Source organism: Haliotis cracherodii, unplaced genomic scaffold (genome assembly GCF_022045235.1).
Source record: "Haliotis cracherodii isolate W230 unplaced genomic scaffold, xgHalCrac1.p SCAF_12, whole genome shotgun sequence".
In the NCBI taxonomy this organism is placed as follows: domain Eukaryota; kingdom Metazoa; phylum Mollusca; class Gastropoda; order Lepetellida; family Haliotidae; genus Haliotis; species Haliotis cracherodii.
Window position 1 is genome coordinate 30397155 of NW_027266267.1, and position 24149 is coordinate 30421303.

The 24149-nt window shown below is 36.5% G+C and overlaps 1 long non-coding RNA gene across 1 annotated transcript; it reads right to left on the minus strand.

Annotated features, from left to right (window-relative positions):
- Window positions 1–4170: 4170 nt before the first annotated feature.
- LOC139457772 (uncharacterized) lies at window positions 4171–15197 on the minus strand. Its single transcript, XR_011652634.1, has 3 exons — window positions 15113–15197; window positions 14777–14858; window positions 4171–4577 (listed from the first exon to the last, which is right to left on the minus strand). It is a non-coding gene; the product is annotated as an uncharacterized lncRNA (long non-coding RNA).
- Between the last annotated feature and the right edge of the window lie 8952 nt (window positions 15198–24149).

The window sequence follows — 24149 nt, forward strand, 5'->3', positions numbered from 1 at the left end:
AGTGAGCAAATTCTTGCCAGAATTGTAAATTTTCACCACCCCGGGGTGGTCAAAATCATCAAAATCGGACAAATTTTAATTACTCCCCATATCATTTGTGCAGTGTCCAAAGATGTTCAAAAGTCTATTTGGAGCCTAAAATTTGGAATTTCATGAAGTGAGCAAATTCTTGTCAGAATTGTAAATTTTCACCACTCCGCGGGGGTCAAAACCAACAAAATCGGATCAAGAAAATTTAGTCCCCATATCATTTGTGTAGTGTCCACAGATGTTCAAAAGTCTATTTTGAGCCTAAAATTTGGAATTTTAAGAAGTGAGGAAATTCTTGTCAGAATTGTAAATTTTCACTACCCCGGGGTGGTCAGAATCATCAAAATCAGACAAATTCTGTTTAGTCCCCATATCATTTGTGCAGTGTCCACAGATGTTCAAAAGTCTATTTGGAGTCTAAAAAATTTGGAATTTTAAGAAGTGAGCAAATTCTTGTCAGAATTGTAAATTTTCACCACCCAGGGGTGGTCAAAATCATTAAAATCGGATAAAGAAAATTTAGTCCCCATATCATTTGTGTAGTGTCCACAGATGTTCAAAAGTCTTTTTGGAGTCTAAGAAATTTGGAATTTTAAGAAGTGAGCAAATTCTTGTCAGAATTGTAAATTTTCACCACCCCGGGGTGCTCAAAATCATCAAAATCGGACAAATTCTGTTTAGTCCCCATATCATTTGTTTAGTGTCCACAGATGTTCAAAAGTTTAATTTGAGCCTAAAATTTGGAAGTTTAAGAAGTGAGCAAATTCTTGCCAGAATTGTAAATTTTCACCACCTCGGGGTGGTCAAAATCATCAAAATCGGACAAATTTTAATTACTCCCCATATCATTTGTGCAGTGTCCAAAGATGTTCAAAAGTCTATTTGGAGCCTAAAATTTGGAATTTCATGAAGTGAGCAAATTCTTGTCAGAATTGTAAATTTTCACCACCCCGCGGTGGTCAAAATCATCAAAATCGGATCAAGAAAATTTAGTCCCCATATCATTTGTGTAGTGTCCACAGATGTTCAAAAGTCTATTTTGAGCCTAAAATTTGGAATTTTAAGAAGTGAGGAAATTCTTGCCAGAATTGTAAATTTTCACTACCCCGGGGTGGTCAAAATCTTCAAAATTGGACAAATTTTGTTTACTCCCCATATCATTTGTGCAGTGTCCACAGATGTTCAAAAGTCTATTTGGAACATAAAATTTGGAATTTTAAGAAGTGAGCAAATTCTTGTCAGAATTGTAAATTTTCACCACCCAGGGGTGGTCAAAATCATCAAAATCGGACAAAAAAAAATTTAGTCCCCATATTATTTGTGCAGTGTCCACAGATGTCCAAAAGTCTATTTGGAGCCTAAAATTTGGAATTTTAAAAAGTGAGCAAATTCTTGCCACATTTGTAAATTTTCACCACCCCGGGGTGGTCAAAATCATCAAAATCGGAGAAAGAAAATTTAGTCCCCATATCATTTGTGTAGTGTCCACAGATGTTCAAAAGTCTATTTGGAGCCTAAAATTTGGAATTTTAAGAAGTGAACAAATTCTTGCCAGAATTGTAAATTTTCACCACCCCGGGGTGCTCAAAATCATCAAAATCTGATAAAGAAAATTTAGTCCCCATATCATTTGTGTAGTGTCCACAGATGTTCAAAAGTCTTTTTGGAGTCTAAAAAATTTGGAATTTTAAGAAGTGAGCAAATTCTTGTCAGAATTGTAAATTTTCACCACCCCGGGGTGGTCAAAATCATCAAAATCGGACAAATTTTGTTTACTCCCCATATCATTTGTGCAGTGTCCATAGATGTTCAAAAGTCTATTTGGAGCCTAAAATTTGGAATTTTAAGAAGTGTGCAAATTCTTGTCAGAATTGTAAATTTTCACCACCCCAGGGTGGTCAAAATCATCAAAATCGGACATAAAAAAATTTAGTCCCCATATCATTTGTGCAGTGTCCACAGATGTTCAAAAGTCTATTTGGAGACTAAAATTTGGAATTTTAAGAAGTGAGCAAATTCTTGTCAGAATTGTAAATTTTCATCACCCCGGGGGTGGTCAAAATCATCAAAATCGGACAAATTTTGTTAACTCCCCATATCATTTGTGCAGTGTCCACAGATGTTCAAAAGTCTATTTGGAGCCTAAAATTTGGAATTTTAAGAAGTGAGCAAATTCTTGCCAGAATTGTAAATTTTCACCACCCCGGGGTGCTCAAAATCATCAAAATCGGATAAAGAAAATTTAGTCCCCATATCATTTGTGTAGTGTCCACATATGTTCAAAAGTCTATTTGGAGCTTAAAATTTGGAATTTTAAGAAGTGTGCAAATTCTTGCCAGAATTGTAAATTTTCACCACCCCGCGGTGGTCAAAATCATCAAAATGGGACAAATTCTGTTTAGTCCCCATATCATTTGTGTAGTGTCCACAGATGTTCAAAAGTCTATTTGGAGCCTAAAATTTGGAATTTTAAGAAGTGAGCAAATTCTTGTCAGAATTGTAAATTTTCACCATCCCGGGGTGGTCAAAATCATCAAAATCAGACAAATTCTGTTTAGTCCCCATATCATTTGTGTAGTGTCCACAGATGTTCAAAAGTCTATTTTGAGCCTAAAATTTGGAATTTTAAGAAGTGAGCAAATTCTTCCCAGAATTGTAAATTTTCACCACCCCAGGGTGGTCAAAATTATCAAAATCGGACAAATTTTGTTTCCTCCCCATATCATTTGTGCAGTGTCCACAGATGTTCAAAAGTATATTTTGAGCCTAAAATTTGGAATTTTAAGAAGTGAGCAAATTCTTGCCAGAATTGTAAATTTTTATCACCCCGGGGTGCTCAAAATCTTCAAAATCGAACAAACAAATTTTAATCCCTATATCATTCCTGCAGTGTCTACAGATGTTCAAAAATCTATTTTGAGCCTAAAATTTGGTGTTCTTCTCAAATTTCTTTGAAGTTCTTACAAATACAACATATTTTCTTTTCTTTTGTTTCCATGCGGTATTGAAGACCTTTCTCTGTCTCTTTTCTAATCCTAGCCCCTGCTCTACCATCAGTACTTGTGAGATTATCATCATCGGTCTGAGATTTCTTTTCGTCGTTACTCATGTTTGGGTAAAACGTCAATATTTGTTCTTCTCTATAGTAGATAGATCTATAGGCCCTATCGCCAATTCAGAAAACAAGCAAGACTGAACACAGCAAAAAAAGTGTAGGTTTCTGTCTTCCGGAAACCTTCCGGATACCTTCCCATTTTGGATCCGGCCCGGATACCTTCCGGAAACCTTCCGGAAACCTTCCAAAAAAAATGTCAAAATTTGGGGGGTGCATTTTGTTCACTGAAGTGTGAAACACATAAAAAAATTAACTTGAAAATACCAAGCAATTTGAAGGTTGTTGAAGGCATCTGGAAGGTTTCCAGAAGGTATCCGGATGCAAATTTTCTTCATGACTTGCTTCTGGTAAATAATGTTAGCCTGTGCATTACAGGTACCTGTTGTAATATTCTGTGTTATTTTAGTTGTAAATATCCCCCTCAAACTGAGATATGTGGGCATGCATTGTTCACAAGTTGTTTCGCGACATGGGTCCAATGTGTGAAGCTTATTGCTGGTGTCCCCCACCATGATATTGTTGCAATATTGCTAAAAGTGGCAAAACAGCATTCTCACTCAGAAAAAAATGGAAAGTCATTGGCTATGTGCTTTGGCATTTGGCCCTGGTGAGATTAACAAATTAGTTTGGAACGGTATGAGTACTTGTTATATCGGGACAGTGTAGTTTCATGGGAATATAAAACAGAATACAATTGTCTGATTGTCTAAAGACTAATGGCATCCATAGAAAACACCTAAATAAAGTACAGAAAAAATATCAATGTCATTTGTCTACTAAGGTGGAACTACAACTTTTGTTAAGTGAGCTGTATTTATAGTAGGAAAACATTCAGGGCATTAGTACATTTTATATTTGTTCAGCACCTATGTTATGGCTGATCAGTATTATATATATTTATGCTAATGAAGCAAAACAAATCATGTTTTTGGAAAAAATCTTATTTATTGATTATATGGCATTTCATTGGTACATATCACAAACTGAAATTTGATCAAGCAAGAGGAACTAGCATAAAGTAACCAGTGGTGTTTGCAAGGCCTTACAGAACAGACGCTTCAATGCCATTTTCTAAATAAACAAATTAGTCAAATCTCAGAAGAATTTTATTGAAGAAGAATATCTAAAGTCAATTATGTTTCTGCAGTAAACCACAAATGTCATTCAGATTTGTATAGTCAGCATCGGTGTACACAACCTGGACATAGTCACAGTGCTTTGGCATAAATTCATTCAGACTTCATTAGTGTCATAATAAAACCACCTACAGTCACACTGATGTGGCATTATTCATTCAGAATCATCACTTTCTGAGGTGAATCTGTTGGTTGTTATCAGGAGTACTGTTCATCTTCCGGCGAGTCCCTTGTCTGAATTGTGTGAGCAAGATCTTCTTAAATGTAGCTGGTGTCAGATTGTGAAATCCAGGTACCTGAAACATTTCATAACATCTTTAGAAACTTGTTAGTCAAAAGTTATGAAACACACACATATTTACAAATGTTAAAAGTTGTTTTCTCGAACAGTGAGGTATTGACAATTTATCTTGCAACTGATATTTAACCAATCTTTGAACATGTAAATAAGCCATTGCAAACAGAAAAGTGTTCAGAAAATACAAAAATGTATCCGGTCTTCTGAAACAATACCACAAGGTTCACCTGAATTTTTCCTTGAATGTTTGCATTACATCAAAATGTAAGGAAGGGTAAACAAGACTATGCAAATCTAAGTTACATATGTTCTTATACATAAATACAACTATTCATAATTATCAAAACTCATGTCATGTAAGTGATCTCAAAAAACAACATAATGAGCGAGTGAGTTGGTATAGTTTCATGCAGCTTGTTAGCAATATTCCAGCTATGGGCTTCACACACTGTACCCATGTGGTGAATTGAACCCGGGTTTCAGAGACTGTTTCACCCACTAGGCTACCCTTGCACACCAAATACAAAAGAAAGTATATTAGGAATTCAGACAATAGATATTCTCACCAAATTCATTAATTCATTAATGGAAGCTATATTGAAATTCAAATTTTGACAAATTAGGATGAGACTGTAGAAGCATTTATCTAAGTTATTATGGATATTAAATATCTACCGTTAATTGGTAGTCCATCATAGACAGTGATAAGAAATTCAACTGAAAAGTACAACCTGAACCATCAACTAAAAACGATGCATATTACATTCTCATTCATTTTTGACACAACCCTCCCTGAAAGAAAATGCAAAGCACTTTATATTTTATTGTCCATTTTGTCAAAAGCCTCCCCTAGAGACTCTCACATTTTGGGGTGACCCTCCCTGTTTGTTCTGATCTGAATTCAAATATTCATGACTCATTATTATATTTTACCATTTATCCTATCTTTTTTGAAAATTAAGTAAATGAAGATTAACCATAACATGCAAATCTGCCAAAATATTGGCCTGGCAAAGTTTAAATTAATCATAATTACTGTTATAAAGTTTTGGATCCATCGTCTGTTTCTAAATACAGTGAAACCCAACTTTGACTTGTGTGGCATTGTTGAATCATCTACCTAATGTTCTTTATGCATTGATATGCATCTGCACAGAGAGGTCAAAGTCTGTGTCTGACACATAGTGTGCTACAAGGGAGACATCAGTTTGTGTCTAGCCAAACTGTGTGATAATCTCAAGGGCTGCCTTGGTAGTAGCATCAAGGGATGTAGCTAATCCTAAATAAACATAAAACAAGTGACATCATCTCTTCTACAGAACACATGATCAAAGCCTGCCCCACCTTTGATGTTTATTAACTTGCTACTCTAAAAACAGCTAATTAGCAAAATGAACTCAATGTCAACTCATTGTGGACTAGGGATTAACAGGGCAATTAGTGTCGGGTGGGTATTAGAACTTGCAATTGTCTGTTAATTACTTAATTGAGTAGTGACGGCTTAGTCAGTTGTGCCTTTACAACCACACTGACTGCTATTCAACTTGTCGAGTCAGTTTACTATGTAACATGCTTCTTGGGACCAAGGAAATGTATCTTGCTGGATAACAGTTTTTTCTAATTTATCAGAGATCATAATAATAATGACGTTTTTGATGTGCATTTCTTTGTTGTGTTCACTAGGATGATTAGTAGTGATGAGTATTGAATTATTAGACACTATTTATTCCAAAAGAGGAATAGGGTTGGTGAAGAGGCAAAGCTTGTTTGAACAACATATATATTGAATAAACAGAAACTGTACAAAAAACAGATTAACTGTATCTACAGTTGAAACTATCTTGATGCAAATTTTCACTGAATCAAAGTCATATCAAGACTCAGATCAGGTTGTAGTGATTGGAGGTCACATTAAACTTGCTAATTTCAAATCACTCATCCCCCACTTATGATTTGGTTTGTTGTTTTATGCCGCACTCAAGCAATATTTCGGCTATATGTAAATAATCGAGTCTGGACCAGACAGTCCAGTGATTGACATCATGAGCATCTACCCACACAATTGGGATCAATGACATGCACCAACCAAGTCACCGAGCCTGATCGCCACCTGATGGCGTTAGTCAACTCTTTAGACAAGCATTGTCGCCCGTTACGGAAAGTATTGGGTTACTTTATATTTGTGTGTCCCAATTACGCCTCTATCAGATATAAAATGTATTATACACATGAATATGATATAAAAATGGCAAATATGGTTGACAATATGAGCATTGATCTAAGCATTTGGAGCAGAATTGTGAATATTCACCTAATGAAGGAGTAAGTACATACTCCGAAATGTTGTGATCATCATAATAAAGAAGTTGACATCAATACATTCTCCACCTTTAAGTCCTTATGTGTATAACTTGTAAATAACTTTCATAGACTTCAGGAGTTTATCTGTGATATATGTGTGCACTTAAATAAATCACTGCATCCTTACCTGAGGCAGGAATAAATAATAGGCAGGAACAGAAAACAATAGTCAAAGTTATAGCCAAATACAGGTATTTGAAGATTTTCTGTTGTGGCGACACTTTCAGTGAAACCCATACAGTATTTGATTTGTAGTAGTTAACGGTTCTGGTATTTTGTCTGTAACTGTAAAGAAGTTCCGAAATTGTAGCGAGCAACTGCCCAGACATAAGGAGGAACAAGATGACATAGATAATAACCCATTTGTAAACTGTACAGCCTGAAGTATGTTTGTTGCCACATATCAATAAAATAGTTCCATATTGGCTGATTTATTTGTTGTAATGTAAGGGCAGAAATAGCATCAGTTATTAATGAAAATATCCCTTGTAAAACCTTTCAACATGTTCAAATGACACATCAAAAGGCCATTGTGAAAAATTGTAATCTGACAGCACTGACTGACTGACTGATATAGAAGATTTAACGTGCGCTTTCCGACTGCAGCGTATTTCGCACACGGGCCTGGCCGGACCATTTTGTGTATTCCGAGAAGGGTGAAAGTGGTGTGTGCAACCCAAAAGGGGGCTTTTAGGGGTTGCTTATATTGATTTTTTGAAATTTTTAAATTTGGAATAAATGCCGAGGTGGGTGGAGGAGGGAACTAAGGGAGCCGGGTGAGGTGGGTGTTTGTATGTTTATTGGATTTTGGATTGGTAGATTAATTAATTTTTAGATGCGCTTAATTAGGTCTGTTTTGATTAGGAATACGCCTAGGGCCTTGAAGTTTTCTAGTTTATTTTGAGGGTTTAGTATTTCATCTAGAGTAGGAACCTTATTTAGATTGAGGGTGGTTTGTAGTGTGGTTCTGTGTGTTTGATAGTGGGTGCAGTGGATGAGTGCGTGTTCTGTGGTTTCGGGTTGTTTGCAGTGGGGGCAGTTGCCTGTGGTGTGTCTTTTAAGTTGTTTTAGGTGGTTATTTAGGTTAGTGTGTCCTGTTTGGAGTTTTATAATTAATCTGTCAATTTTTTTAGAGGGGTGTAGGATTTTAGGTTTGGCTAGTGGTTTTCTGAGCACTTTTTTGATTTGGCTATTTGAGTTCTGATATTGATTATGCCATTTTTTGGTTATTTTTTGTTTGTTTACACTTTTAATTTCTGATTTTGAGATGGGTAGGTTTAGGCTTATTTCTGGTATTTTGAGAGATAACTTAGCTGCTTTATCGGCGCTTTCGTTGCCGTAAATTCCTACGTGGGCGGGGATCCACAAGAAGGTTATTTGTTTGCCTGCTTTTGTTAGGTCGTTGGAGCTTTTAAGTATTTGGTTTATTAATTTAGGTCGTTTTTTGGTATTTTTGTTTTGGAGGGCTTGTAGTCCACTAAGGGAGTCAGTGAGAATTAGGATTTTTTTGTTGTTTTTAGATTGTTGGTTATGCAGGGCTGAGGCCATGCCCATAAGTTCGGCCGTGAATATAGATTGGTTGTTAGGGAGTCGGTAAGATTGTGTGGATATAACTGGTTGTGTGGTATGGACTCCGAAGCCTGTGTGGTTGGAGATCGGGTCTGAAGATCCGTCAGTGTATATGTGACACCAATTTGGCCAATTTTCGTGTATGTATGCAAGTGTGGTGGTTTTAGCTATGTTTGGGTCGGTTTGTTTATTTATTTGGTTAGCTAGCGTTGTGTCTATTTGGGGTATTTTGAGTTTAGGGGTGAAGATATTTGATTTTTTGCAGTTTTGTTTAAGATTTTGAGTTTGGTGTTCATTGAGGTAGTTAGTTATTCTTTGGGATATTGGGGTGAATAAGGGGTGTTTGCGAGCTAGAGCTTGGTTTCTTGGGCTAATGTTTTGGTTAATTAGGTTTTGGATGAGAGGGTTTGTTTGGGACGCGGCCCAGAAATTAAGGCTTAGATGTTCCCTGCGTAGTTTTAGTGGCATTTCTCCTGTAAGGGCCTGAAGTGAGGTGTAGGAGGTGCCATGTTGGGTGCGTGTAATTAGTTTGAGAGCCTGATATTGTATTGAGTCAAGTTTTTTAGAAAGAGAGTTGTTTAGGGTATTGTATATGGCACAGCCGTAGTCTAGTTTTGATCTAATTAGTGTTGTATATAGTGAGAGGAGGGTATCTTTGGAGGCTCCCCAGTTAGAGCCGGTGAGACATCTTAATGTGTTAAGGTCTTTGCTGCATCTAGTTTTTAGGTTTTGGACTTGAGCCTCCCAGGTGAGGTGTTGATCGAAAATAAGTCCTAAGAATTTGGTTTGTTTTTGGAATTTGATTGTTTGGTTGTTTAGCTGGAGGATTGGGTAGGCAGGTTTCATGTTTTTATGTTTGAATACTACTCCTGTTGTTTTATCTGAGTTAAGGGAGAAGCCCCATTTGTCTGCCCATTGTTGTATTTTATTTAGAGATTTTTGGATTAAGTTTTCTGCCATTTTAATGCTTTTAGTGCGGATCCATAGGGCTCCGTCATCCGCGAATTTTGAAGTGTTTAGTTTAGGGGATAAGCCCTTGAATAGATCATTTAACATTATATTGAAGAGGGTTGGGCTGAGGATGCTGCCCTGGGGAGTGCCATTTTCTAGGGGACACTGGTCCGATAGTGTATGGTCTATACCCACGGTAATTTTGCGATTGTTTAGGAAATCTTGGATGAAGTTTATTATTTGACCTTTTAGTCCTATTTTTTTTAGTTTTTGTATTAGCCCGTGGTGCCATACCATATCGAAAGCTTTAGAGAAGTCGAGGAATATGCCTATGGTGTATTGCTTGTTTAGCTGTCCTGTTTTTATATCCTGTTCTAGTCGGGCGAGGTTATCGAGAGTTGATCGGCCAGGAGTGAAGCCGCTTTGGTCAGGATTTATGATGTTGTTTTGGTCTAGGTAGTGCTGTAGCCTATTTTTAGTCATAAGTTCCATTATTTTGCAGAGATTTGAGGTTAGGGAGATGGGCCTATAGGAGTTTGCCTGATCTGCTGGTTTATTTGGTTTAGGTATTGGGATTACTAGAGCTTCCTTCCATGAGGATGGGACCTGTCCGTTTAGGTAGACTAGGTTGTATAGTTTAAGTAAAGTCTGGAGTAGTTTGGTAGGTAAGTGTTTGATTATTTGGTAAGAGGTGAGGTCTAGGCCAGGGGCTGTTCCTTTTTTTCTATTGTTTAGTACGTGATTTAGTTCTTCTATGGTGTAAGGTTGATTTATTTCTAGGTTGTCTTGTCTGTTTTCTTTGGAGAATTTGGTTTCTTTATTTAGTTTATCTTGGAATTTCTTACTGAAGTTACTGTTGCTGCTAATTTTAGAGAAGTGTTTGGCTAGGTTGTTGGCCTTTTGGGTGGGGTTAGTTGAGTTGTTTATATTGGGGCTTTTTTTGTGCCGTTTGATGCCTCGGATGGCGTGAATTTTGCGCCACACCTTCCTAGCGTCGGTGTGGTGGTTTAGCTCCTCACAGAATTTTTTCCAGTTTTTGGTCTTAGCAGTTTTAACTAGGTTTTGCACTTGGTGGTTAAGTTCATGAGCTGTTTTGAGATGAGAGGGGTCTCGTTTAGCTCTGTTGAAAGCTGATTTGCGTTTTAGTCTAGTTAGGTCTATTTCCTCATTCCACCAAGGGACAGTGGGTTTTCCTGGGTTGGATGATTTGAAGGGGATTGCGGATTTGGCCGCGTTGATTATGAAGTTAGTTAGGTTTTGACAGAATGTTTCGGGGTCTGTTGTTTCTAAATCGTTTAGATTAGCTTCGTTGCATAATTCTTGGAATTGGTCCCAGTTGGCGTTTTTGTACTGAAATTTAGGTTCCTGTTTAGGGGTTTGATTTGGTATTTTTATATTTCCTAGGGTTATATTTATGGGAAAGTGGTCGCTGCCTAGAGGTACTGGGTGGACGTCCCACATCAGACTTTGTGCTAAGTCTGGCGTACATATTGTTAAGTCGATAGCCGACATGGTGTGGTGGGTTTTGTCGTATCTAGTTGGTTGGTTATTGTTTAATAGTATTAGGTCATTTTTTTCGATCCACTCTGATATTAGTTGTCCATGGTTGTCTAGTTTATCTGCAATGCCCCAGGTAGGATGATGGGCATTGAAGTCTCCTAGGAAGATGGTTGATTTATTCCCTAATTGGTAAAGGATATCTAGGTCTGTATCTTTAATTGGTTTTAGTGTTGAGTGATAGATGTTAATGATTTTTATTTTTTGGTTATTGATGGTGACTTGGATTCCATTAGCTTCTAGATTAGGAGTGTTTACTTTAACTTCCTCGTAGTTAATATCCTCTCTAACGTAGATGATTAGACCTCCTTCTGTTCTGCCTGGCATGGTTTTGGACCTGTCGGTTCTCACTGCGTTATAATTTGGTAGGTTGAATTTAGTTTTATGTGAGAATTTGGTTTCTTGAATACAAGCTACATGGAGACCTTTATCTATTTTGAATTTAGCTTTAAGTTCAGAACCATGGCCGGCGAGGCAATTGGCATTCCATTGAAAAATGTTTAGGCCTTCCATTGGGAAACTGGGTGGATTTATGTTTGGTTTAGGCTTGGTTTAGGTATTTACTTTAGTAGGTTATTAAGGTTGCTGCTGAAATGGTCGAAAGAGGTGGTGACGAGTTTTAGTTTATGTGCTACACCAAAGAAGGCTTTGGAGCTGGCTTCTGGATTAGACTGCTTTAACAGGTAAGCTAGTAGGAGGACTAAGTTGTTTAGTTTTTTGCTTGCTACGTTTTGGTTGAGTTTTTTTCTATAGCTTTTGGTTTTTGGGGCTGACAAGGTAAGATCGTTTATTTCCTCTGAGGATGTGTACTCGTCTTCTTCGGTTAAGTTGTCTTTAGTTTGGTCACTGTTCGGTGGTGGGTTGCATGCTGGGTTTGGGTGCGAGAGTCTGAGTGGTTTCTGTAGTTTCCCTGTTGACTGGGTGTTCGGGGGTTGCCTGTAGGTTTGGGAGTGTTGTTGCCCTTGTGGCTGTGATGGCTTGTGTTGGTGCTGGTTGTGTGGTGGTCATTGTGCGTTGGGTTTGGCTTTCGGGTGTAGATGTGGTAATTGTAGGGTGAGAGGCGGGGAGGGTGAGAGTGTGAGTTTGTGGGATGTGTGGGGTGTTTGTTTCATTTGCGATGTATGCATCTCGCTGATTTTGGTCCCATACGGAGACTGGGTATACTGTTGTGCGTGCGTGAGTGTTGTTGTTTGAGGGTGGTGTTGGTAGTAGTGGTTTGTATGCTTGCGGTGTGGGTTTTTTGGTTTGGATTTTGGCCGTGTTTATGTCTATATGTCTGTTGGCCTGTTGGGTGAGTGATAGTCTGTGGGGGCATTGGTTCGAGAGTGATGAGTGTTTTATGGATTTGCAGTGGATGCACCAGGGTGTGCATATGCCTGGGCAGTCTGACAGCACCATGTTAGGATTCTTAAATACAGTTTCAGCTTGACATTGAGTACTTTAAACTTTAAAGTGAAAAATACATTCACAACAAGTGAGCTGTGTCTGCCAATCAGAGTCAGTGAGTAAATTGGAGTAGGGGACTAATTTGGAAGGTAAACTTGTTTCAACGTTTAACAACTACATGTATTTGTGTTTGTATGAGACGATGTGTGTTTAATTCCATATATTTTACTTCAAAGCATGTTATCACAATAAATTGAGTCGGGTATAGGATAAGTTGGAGTAGAGGCTAATTTCTAATGTAAACTTGTTTTAACATTTCACAATTATTGGTCTTTGCAAGTTATCAATCCAAGTTTAATTTCATTTATTTTACCAAGGTAAAAAAAAAAAATGTGTCATTTTCATCAAGTAATAATCGCCGTTTTCGCTTTCGGCGAGTATTTCGCCAGTCAGTGCAGTTTTGCTAAGGTGTCGTTCCAGCTATAACCCGCTTATTGCACAATATAAGTTTCAATTTATATTTATACTCATTTTAACCACTGTAATAAGTGAAAAATGAAATAAAAGTATATAGAAAATAAACAAGCACTTGTTATAAAATGTGCATCCGCAGGCAATATTTATAAGATAATCCTGCATGTAGCTGTGGCCATCACACTGAAGATGCACTTCACTTCTTTCTCATATGCCCAAATTACAATGATTTAAGACAGAATATGTACTATTATGTTAAGGGATATGATCTAAATTCAATTCTATTAGGTAATCCTGAAAGGACGTCAAAAATAAACTTAGAAATTCTTAAATCAGTAGAAGACTACATTCAGCTATCCAATAGGTTTTGTGATTGTACATAGCATCTTAAATGTATAATACTATTCCTTGCCGTATATTGCAGTACACTATTACTACTAAAAATGTGACCTGACAGCGCTGACAACGTAGTTTCTATAATAAGAACATGTATATAATTGTATTCCTTGACTGTACTTTTGTCATATCATGTTGTATTCTAATTCTGGAGCGGTATTCAAACAAGTTGCTTGTTTACCCATCCAGTTCACATATAAATATGTTTAAAACAATATTTAGTAAACAAATAATTAAAACTTATGCAACAACACAGCGTGTGGAGACGATAGACCACTGAAAAGAGCATATATATGCACATCCAATGACCCCTGACATCACAAGGCATTGTTTTGCCAGTGTGTCAGGCAACAGAATACTACGAATTACATCACAGGGTACTGTGGCCTGTTTGAAAAGTTAGGTACTGTATTCTAAAGGTAGGCCCAAAATTCTAGACAATCCAGTGATTGATATTGTGAACATCAATCCACACTGTTCGATGGTCACTGTCAGATGCCATGAACCAGGTCACCGAGCCTTTCACCTGATCTATTAGGTTATCTCTTATGGGTGAGGCTAAAACGGCACCTCAGCAAAATGTCACTGATTTCTCAGACGAAAACAGCACCTTGTTTTGGCAAAAAGGGCTACTAATTGTTGTCTGTTATCTGGAGAGACATGTTGATTCCTGGCCGAAATATATAAAAATGAAATTTCTATAAAATTACTATTTATTTCCTACTTACTAAAATAAATATGACATATATAGTATACCTGTTGTCCAGTTTCTTGACATTTTCGCCAGACTCAGGTTCAGCTTGACATTGAGCTAATCTGAGTAAAGCTACTTAAAACTTCAAAGCATGTGATCTTTCAATGATAAGTTTAGTTGCACCTCCCAATCAGAATCATGAGTAAATTTGAGCAGAGGCTAATTTCTAATGTAAACTATTTTTAGGTGACTAACATTTAACAATTATTTGTGTTTGCAAGTTTAATTGCATTTATTTTACTTCAAAGAAATCAAAGCATAATATATGTTCACAATAAGTTTAGTTGCATCTCCAAATCAGAGTCGGCAAGTAGATGCTAGTTTTTAATGTAAACCTTTTTGAACATTTCTCGGTTATTTGTGTTTACAAGTGACCATGCAAGTTTAATTTCATTTCGGGCATATTCAGATCCAAGGTAAAAAAAATAACAAGGTGCTGTTTTCACCAGGCAATAGTAGGGGAGGTACTATTTTCCTTTATAGTATAACCCTCTCTTACAACTAGCATAGGTTGATGGGGACCAATTCCAACCGGGAATCCCCACATGAGTGGGTATGGTTTTACGCTGTTTTTAGCAATACCACAGCAAGGGACACCTGACATAGACTTTACACATTGTACCCATGACAAGAATCGAACCTTGGTCTTCAGCACTTCAACCACTAGGCTACCCCACCGCCAAAATTCCCAACATGATAAAGTTGTCATCACGGTATTCTTCAACAAGTTCAAGTGAAAATATCCATACCTTTCAAATGTCTTATCTTCCACTTCACAATGTTCACTGTTGCAAAACTCCTGTCATTTAATTTGTTCTTGATTCTTCACACCTGCAAAAGTAAGTTTAGTCGATACGGTATGAACTAAAAAAATGAGTCACATTAGAGTATCTAGATAAAGGAATATAAGTAAGCAAACATATTTCTACATCGTATACATTAGCAAGGATTAACATAAGTTAGGTAGATTGCTTATCCTACAAAAATTAAATCACACATTTACTAACATATATAAAACAGAATAAGTCGCTTACAGAAGATAAATAACTTTAATACATGATCAATATTATTCACATATTCCTTACCTGAATCAGAGACCATATAACAGTCTATGTATTATGGTCTCTGTCTGAATATGTCACGTCTTCAGCTCCCTGCAATCGAGGTTGTGAAACATTTCTGCTGTAGGAATATTACATCCGCTCGGATATCCCTTGTCACACTGCCTGGCATGGTAGGCAAACGCATATTCCATACACCACATAGGTATACTTCCTAATACACACTGTCGAAATCCCCGCGGCTCCCAATATGGCCTGTATGAACTGTAATCGGCCAACCTCGTCTCTTTCCGTAACCGCTGGAGAAATGACCACTCGTCATTCGTGACCAACTCGTGTTATTCCGGGACAAGCAAGTCTACCCATAATTCCCTGTATGGCAAACCTCGTGTAATCGATGTACACCGTGATGCTTGATTACGATATGCTTACCTCGTGTATCGATACATTGTTCTCAATCACCTCTAACACGGAAATCCCGGTCGAAATCCACCTGAGCCATCCACAACGAGGACGTCTGTAGCGACCAGAACTGGGATACGACCAGAACTGGGATAAACACCGTAGAGAATTATATCTGTGGCATGCAACTATGTGTTTAATTGACAAACATTTAAAAAGAGCAAAATCATCTGCACTTCTTGTGTTTTGTATTTTTACTCCGTTCTGCAAAGTGCGCCAATGGCAATGCTACTGACTCGATGCCCGACATTTGCAGCTAAATATAGCAGCGTATAAAAGTGGTAAAGCGGAACTAAAGCGGAATACAATTTCTTCTTTTTATGCATATTGCTTATGACAAAATGCAATTCCTATAAAAATGGTCGTGTTGCTTATTATCTGTAATTACTGCCCATTGCCATGTTTAATTTCTAACCATGATATCAGTCCCAAATGTATTATTTAATTGTCTATCATATCATAACCTTTGTGAGGTGGTGACATGTTAATAACAGAGTAAATTTTCTGTTAAATAGATATCTTGGCCACTTCTGAACACAGTGTTTCCTACAAAATAGCAAAAGCCAAATGAAAATAAAATTATTCTCTAATTTATGTATTTTAAAGTTGTTATGCCACTCATTGGTGGGGATACAAGCGTAATAATTCAAGTTCCTAGGATGTTTGTGTTATGCAATTTTGCAAGAGTTATGAGAGTTGGACATATTTCTTCTCATACACAGTAAAACAGCAGGTAAATGTCTAGGAATAAATACTCATGACATTGTACAATAGGCCATGATGTTCACAAAATATATGTGGGAGGGTATGTACATCAATATAATAATATTAATTATTTTGAATATAACTAAGTGTGTCATTAAACATCAAACAATGAATACTCAACATGTCAGAATTGAAAGGGGTACAGTTAAATTTGTACTGTTCAAGGGATTTCTAAGCAACAACACCTCACAGCCCTCTGGCAACTGATGTGTGTATTTTTGTTTGTATTCTCAAGTCCAAAGTCATTTTTTGTAAATATAACTATCATTAGCATGTTAGATTTTAGTGGTAACAATTATTAAAAATCACTCCATTTGATTATTGTGTACATGATGATAAAAGCAACTATTTTCTTATATTAATGGTGGAGGTACATGTAACTGCTTCCAGGCATAGCAGATGCAGGATGTGAGAAAGTTTGTGCTTCATCTTAGAAGTCTAACTTAAAAAATAAAAGAAACTAATTACATATAGAAATATTAGAGTAGAAATTGTTGAAAAAGATTTCTCTTGTTGAAAAAAGATTTCTTGTTGCTTTGATTCAACCACCACCCTATTCTTTTTCTCATTGTTTTAAAGGAAAAAATACATATGTAATACCCGGTATGACAAAATCTCCTTCCTGGTCAGTATTAAAATAACTGGGAAACTCATTGAACCATTCCTGGTAGCTTATTGACATAAAAGCTTTCATAACCGTTTTGCCAGCAAAATGTCCTCATATTTCTGGGGAGACGATATGGAATCTAAATGATATTATTTAATATGATTGAAATATTTAGAAAGGTTTCAAAATTACCAACTTAAGACAGATAACATATATTTAATAAATCCATTACTAATAGAGAACTGAACTTGTTATCTCATGCTCTGTCATCATTGACATTAAAATTTGCAAGACAAAGCAACAGTAAGAGTTATCCTCCCTTTACAACTTGATCAAAATGGTCGTCTGGTCCTTGCTGTTGAAGGCCAAGTGGCTGAAGTTTCTAAGATAATATTTCTTTGAAAGACGAGAATGTGTAGGTAAGTCATTATACCTTTACTTTTTACCTTTTTTCTGTGGTTTCTATCAAGGCAGGTACAGACCTAGCACAATGTCATACATTGTGCAGTCAGTCCCTCCATGATGATCAATTAGCCTATTACAGGTGTGAAGGGGACGAAGCTTTTTTTTAAACTATGTAGTTTCATATGCACAGCTTATTGTCAAAGTACATGTTTCTCAAAGGTTGTAAATGTGAATGACAATGTTCAGAAAACAAAACTCTCAAGATTCCTTTCATTCTTGAAAACATAACATTTATGCCACTTCTGGTTGAGGGGATGTGAGTAATAATATAGTCAACAATCTCTTAACATTAGCAATATTGACCCATAGCATTCAGATTCTCCTCACAGGTTTGAAATGTTATTTACTATCATCAGCCAAGAAGAAATCTTAAGATTTCATTAATAGTAGATTTTGAAGGTGTTATCCCATTTCTGGTCAAGGTTATATGAATAATAATATAGTCAAAGAAATCTTTTAAAATTAGAAATCTTGACTCAAAGTGTTGAGGCTTTACTCACAGGTTTGAAATGTTATTTACTGTCATCAGCCAAGAGGAAATATTAAGATTTCATTAATTGTAGATTTTAAAGGTGTTATCCCATTTCTGGTCAAGGTTATATGAATAATAATAATATAGTAAAAAAATCTCTTAAAATTAGAAATCTTGACTCAAAGTGTTGAGGCTTTACTCACAGGTTTGAAATGTTATTTACTATCATCAGCCAAGAAGAAATCTTAAGATTTCCTTAATTGTAGATTTTAAAGGTGTTATCCCATTTCTGGTCAAGGGCAAATGAGTGATGATATAGTAAAAAATCTCTTAAAATTAGAGGGGGCACAGGTGGCCGTGTCGTCTAAGGCGCCGCGATTCACTGTGCAGAGTTGCGTCCCTTTGATCCGCCAGCAACCTATGATGGTTGGTTCAAATCCCGGTTCACCCCAATAATGCTTCTAGGTTTGTCAGCACCATCACTTCGTTCGGGCTTTCATCCCACATTAAGCTGACACACCGTGATATAACTGGAATAATGTTAAAAGCGGTGTTAAACCGTTAAAAATTAGAAATATTGACCCATTGCATTCAGATTCTGCTCACAAGCTAGAAATGTGCTTTGCTATCAGCAGCCAAGAGAAAATCTTAAGATTTCATTAATTGTAGATTTTAAAGGCGTTATCCCATTTCTTGTCAAGGTTATATGAATAATAATATGGTAGAAAATCTCTTACAATTAGAAATATTGACCCATTGCATTCAGATTCTGCTCACAAGTTTCAAATGTTATTTACTATCAGTAGTCATGAAGAAATCCTCAGATTCCGTTAACTGAAGATTTTATAGGTGTTATCTCATTTCTGGTCTAGGGGATATGAGTAATAAAATAGCAAAAATCTTTTAAAATTAAAAATATTGGTCAATAGCATTCAGATTCTGCTCACAAGTTAGAAATATGATTTACTATCATCAGCCAAAAGAAAATCTTAAGATTCTATTATTTGTCGAGTTTGTAGGTTTTATCCCATTTCCGGTCAAGGTGATATGAGTATTAATATAGTAGAAAATCTCTTAAAATTAGAAATATTGTCCTATTACATTAAGATTCAGTCCACAAGTGTGAAATATTATTTACTATCATCAACCGAGAAGAAATCTTTAGATTCCATTAATTGTAGATTTTAAAGGCATTATCCCACTTCTGGTCAAGGTGATATGAGTCATAATATAGTCAAAAATCTCTTAAAATTAGAAACAATGACCCATTACATTTACACCTTTGTTCATAGGTTTGAAATGTTATTTACTATCATCAACCGACAAGAAATTAGAAATCTTGACTCAAAGTATTCAGGCTTTGCTCACGGGCTAGAAATGTTATTTACTATCATCAGCCAAGAAGAAATCTTAAGATTCCATTATTTGTCGAGTTTATAGACTTTATCCCATTTCTGGCTGAGGGGAGATGAGTAATGATATAGTCAAAAATCTCTTAAAATTAGAAATAATGACCCATTACATTTAGACCTTTGTTCATAGGTTTGAAATGTTATTTACTATCATCAACCAACAAGAAATCTTAAGATTCCATTAATTGTAGATTTTAAAGGCATTATCCCACTTCTGGTCAAGGTGATGAGAGTCATAAAATAGTCAAAAATCTCTTAAAATTAGAAACACTGACCCATTACATTAAGATTCTGTCCACAAGTGTGAAATATTATTTACTATCATCAACCGAGGAGAATTCTTAAGATTCCATGAATTGTAGATTTTAAAGGCATTATCCCACTTCTGGTCAAGGTGATATGAGTCATAAAATAGTCAAACATCTCTTAAAATTAGAAATACTGACCCATTACATTTAGACCTTTGTTCATAGGTTTGAAATGTTATTTACTATCATCAACCGACAAGAAATCTTAAGATTCCATGAATTGTAGATTTTAAAGGCATTATCCCACTTCTGGTCAAGGTGATATGAGTATTAATATAGTAGAAAATCTCTTAAAATTAGAAATATTGTCCTATTACATTAAGATTCTGTCCACAAGTGTGAAATATTATTGACTATCATCAACCGAGAAGAAAGCTTTAGATTCTATTAATTGTAGATTTTAAAGGCATTATCCCACTTCTGGTCAAGGTGATATGAGTCATAATATAGTCAAAAATCTCTTAAAATTAGAAATACTGACCCATTACATTTAGACCTATGTTCATAGGTTTGAAATGTTATTTACTATCATCAACCGACAAGAAATTAGAAATCTTGACTCAAAGTATTCAGGCTTTGCTCACGGGCTAGAAATGTTATTTACTATCATCGGCCAAGAAGAAATCTTAAGATTCCATTATTTGTCGAGTTTATAGACTTTATCCCATTTCTGGCTGACGGGAGATGAGTAATGATATTGTAAAAAATCTCTTAAACTTAGAAATATTAACCCATAGCATTCAGAATCTGCTCACAAGCTAGAAATGTGATTTACTATCCGCAGCCAAAAGAAAATCTTCAGATTCCGTTAACTGTAGATTTTATAGGTGTTATCCCATTTCTGGTCGAGGGGATATGAGTAATAAAATAGCAACTCACAGAATTGTGTATAAAATGTCCTAGGTTGATTATGACCTGTGAACATCTGTATAGATTGATGTATTACCACCTTCCATGGATATGTGTATTTGTCTATTTCTAGACTTGCTAAAGCCAAACTGGGGAAAGTGGAAATTGATAGTTTATACTGAAGGGTTCATTGGTCTGTTGAGGGCTCAAACAACTGAATACAGGCGAGCTACTGCTAGCACTGACCTGACACACTAGCCATAAACATGTCACAAGATGATTCCCTAATTACTACTGACTAGTTGTCTGTTCAGATCTCTTACTGCTCAGGAACTGGCTCTATGAAGGGTGTGAGAACCTCAGTGTAAATTTAAGCAAGGTCATTCGCTCATATTGTTAATGTTGTAGCAGAAAAAAATAATTTTACTTTACTGGAATTATTTGAATTATACCTTGCTTCAAACCATCCATTCTGTCATTAGCCTTAAATATGTACAAACCCATGTAATCCTGTGACACATTAAAAGCTGCTTCTTCAGCTCTCATTCTGTTTGATAAGATATTGATATGTTGTCGTATTATGTTCACGTCGCTGTCAGGGCGGCACCAAATAAATTGTGTGAGAATTCACCAATAAAAGGTAGCAATGCTCTCTTGGAGCGAGTTTGAGAACCAACAATTTAAACTTGAAGAATAATGTTTCTGATCAAAGTAACCCCTCCTAACATGTCTTTGAAAGTGTCATCATGTACACGATAAGTAAAATTCAATATAGCCCTCATATTTTCATCACAGGACATATGATTCGCCTGAAGACTAATTCTTACTAATACTTTGTGAACTCCTGAAGCAAAGACAAAAAGAAACTATTCTGCCTGACATAGATTATCAATATGTACATTTTACCTCAACATTCAAGTAGATCTCTACATTAACTATGGTAATAAGCAGTACTTCTTTGTTCTCATTTCATTTGCCAGGTACTATACTCAACAACAAAAGTTCCTGTGACACCAATATTTTAGTGTATTTTTCAAACAAGTGAAGTTTGGTTTTCAATATTGCAGTACATGTATGGAATCTAGTCACAAAAACGCAACTGCTACAGAAAAGCATGCATTCGATGCAAAAGTTGACTTTTATGCAAGCCCCATGCATTTCACTACCCAAGAATGGGTATAAAAACATGTGTGTTAACTGGATTCCATGTGCATTGTTTAGCATCGTGCTGACAACCACTCAGAAAAACAACAAATTTACGCAATTATTCCACATTATGAAATGCCACGCTTGTCCGAAAATGAGCGCCTGTGAGCAATTTGGTGTTTATGGCAACATTGGCAACAGACGAATGCAGTCAGAGACCATCCTCGCAGTGGCAGGCAATGCGTAACCAATAATCGACAAGACAACTGGATTTGAACAATACACCTACAAAATCGATTTCAGCCAGCAACAGTGACTGCAAGAAGCATCCCTGGCCTTTGACAAATATCTTCACAAACCGTACCTCACCACCTCAGATGTGCAGGGATTGTCGCCAGAAGACCCACCAGAAGTCCCATTTTGACAGGAAACTACCGTCAAGCATGTCTACACTGGTGTAGACAGCGTCTACGCTGGACGGCCATGCAGTGGGGACAAGTTCTATTCACTGACGAGTCTCGTTTTCACCTCAGCCAAAGCGATGGACGGATTCGTGTACCTACGTCAAGGTGAATGTTACTTCAGTCGTTGTGTTATGGAAGAAGATTGGTTCGGGGGCGGCAGCATTATGGTATAGGGTGGGATTACAGCAAGACAGAGGACCTGTTTGATAGTGGTAAAGGGAAATCTCATTGGACAGCGCTACTGCGACGAGATCACTTGCCCTGTTGTTCTACCGTTTTGTCGTCGTCATGGCCCAGGCATTACCTTTCAACATGACAATGCCCGGTCTCATATTGTTCGACTTGTTCAGGATTCTCTTCAACAAACCAACGTAATTGTCATCCCCTGGCCGGCTCACTCCCCTGATCTCTCACCATTTGAGCACATATGGGATGAGATGGATCGGCGCCTTCGACGTCAACCACGTGTTCCACAGGCACAGTAGGAACTTCAAACATGCTCCAGCAGATATGGACAGATATCCCACATGACTTTGTGCGACGCCTGGTATATTCCATGAGACGAAGACGTGTTGCTTGCATTGCAGCCAGAGGTGGACACACACACTATTGATTTGTAAATTGACATTTTGGCATGTTCATGTTTTTTATGAAATCACGCATTTTCTGAAGTCAATCAATCAATCTTTATTGTATGAAAGGCCATTGGCCCATATACACATTCAGATAAACAATATCATTTACAGCTGTACAGCGCATTATATAATTATTGGATAACTAATATGATGCTTGAGATGTAATAGAAGTATTGTAATAACAGTGGTAATAACCACAGTGACAGCAGTAGTAGTATGAAATACAAAAGGAATACAAAAGGAATGGAATGGAAATATGAAGTTTTACGTCGCAAAGGCTTTCAGCCATAGCATGACGTTCAATACAAAAGGATCTATCAGTAATATACTCATCATGTCATGACAATTTGACAATTTAAATGTATATGCATTTCTAGTAGAAACAAACCGACAAAAATGAAATGTAGATACTCCTGATCTAGATGCGAAAGTTTCAAAACAACTAATTATTTCTGGACATATCGGATTTACTAAGTAATTTAATACGCACTCGTAGACTTTGATAGATGTATTGTAATATCTTAGTTAATTTTTGACTAGGGATACCATTAAAAGATAATATTTTGTTCATGGAATAGTGGTTCTTAGTGATATCAGGCATATATTTCAATCTTAGGTTGTCGTAAATTGGACATATAAACAAAAAGTGTAATTCGTTTTCAATATGGTTTTTGCAGAATGGACAAAAACGCACATCCTTAGGAATAGAGGAGAAGCGACCCCTGTTGCACATCAAATCATTTAACCCTAGCCTGAGTTTAATAAATGTGTCTCTAATTTTTCTCTCTGTTATAGTATGCAGGTAAACCTCTTGTGTTAAACAATATTTAAAGGTTTTATAGACGTCGTAGCGTGTACTGTTATCTAGTGACGACCTCCAGTTTTGAGTAAACATATCAATTGCTACCTGCTTAAAAGAGCTAAGAAAATATGTTTTGTCTCCAACGCTTTGATTTAGCCAAACATATCCAAATCCGTGAGAGAAGAGTAAATGCTTAATGTTTGATGCCCAGGTTACGTAACCAACACTATCACGATAGACAAGCATTTCGTAGCATTTTCTTGGGATTCGTTCCCGCGACATCTCTGTTATTTTGAGCCAGTATCTGAGTAAACGTAAATATGAACAAATATATAACGGGTATCTACCACATTCGCCATAGACCATATGACTTGGAGCTGATTCAGAAACATTTAGTATGACAAATTAAACCATTTGAACATTTACAGGAGTCTTTTATCTGTTGCAAACAGCAATTGTTTCAGATTTGGTAAAAAACATAACTTTGCATTAAATCTTATTTAATGTCACAGGAACTTTTGTTGTTCAGTATATATTATTACTTATGTGGCCTCGACCAGAAAAAGGGGAGAACACCTGTAAAATCTACAGTTAATGGAATCTTTAGATTTTCTTTCAGCTGATGATAGTAAATAACATTTCAAACTTGTGGACAGAATCTGAATGTAATGGGT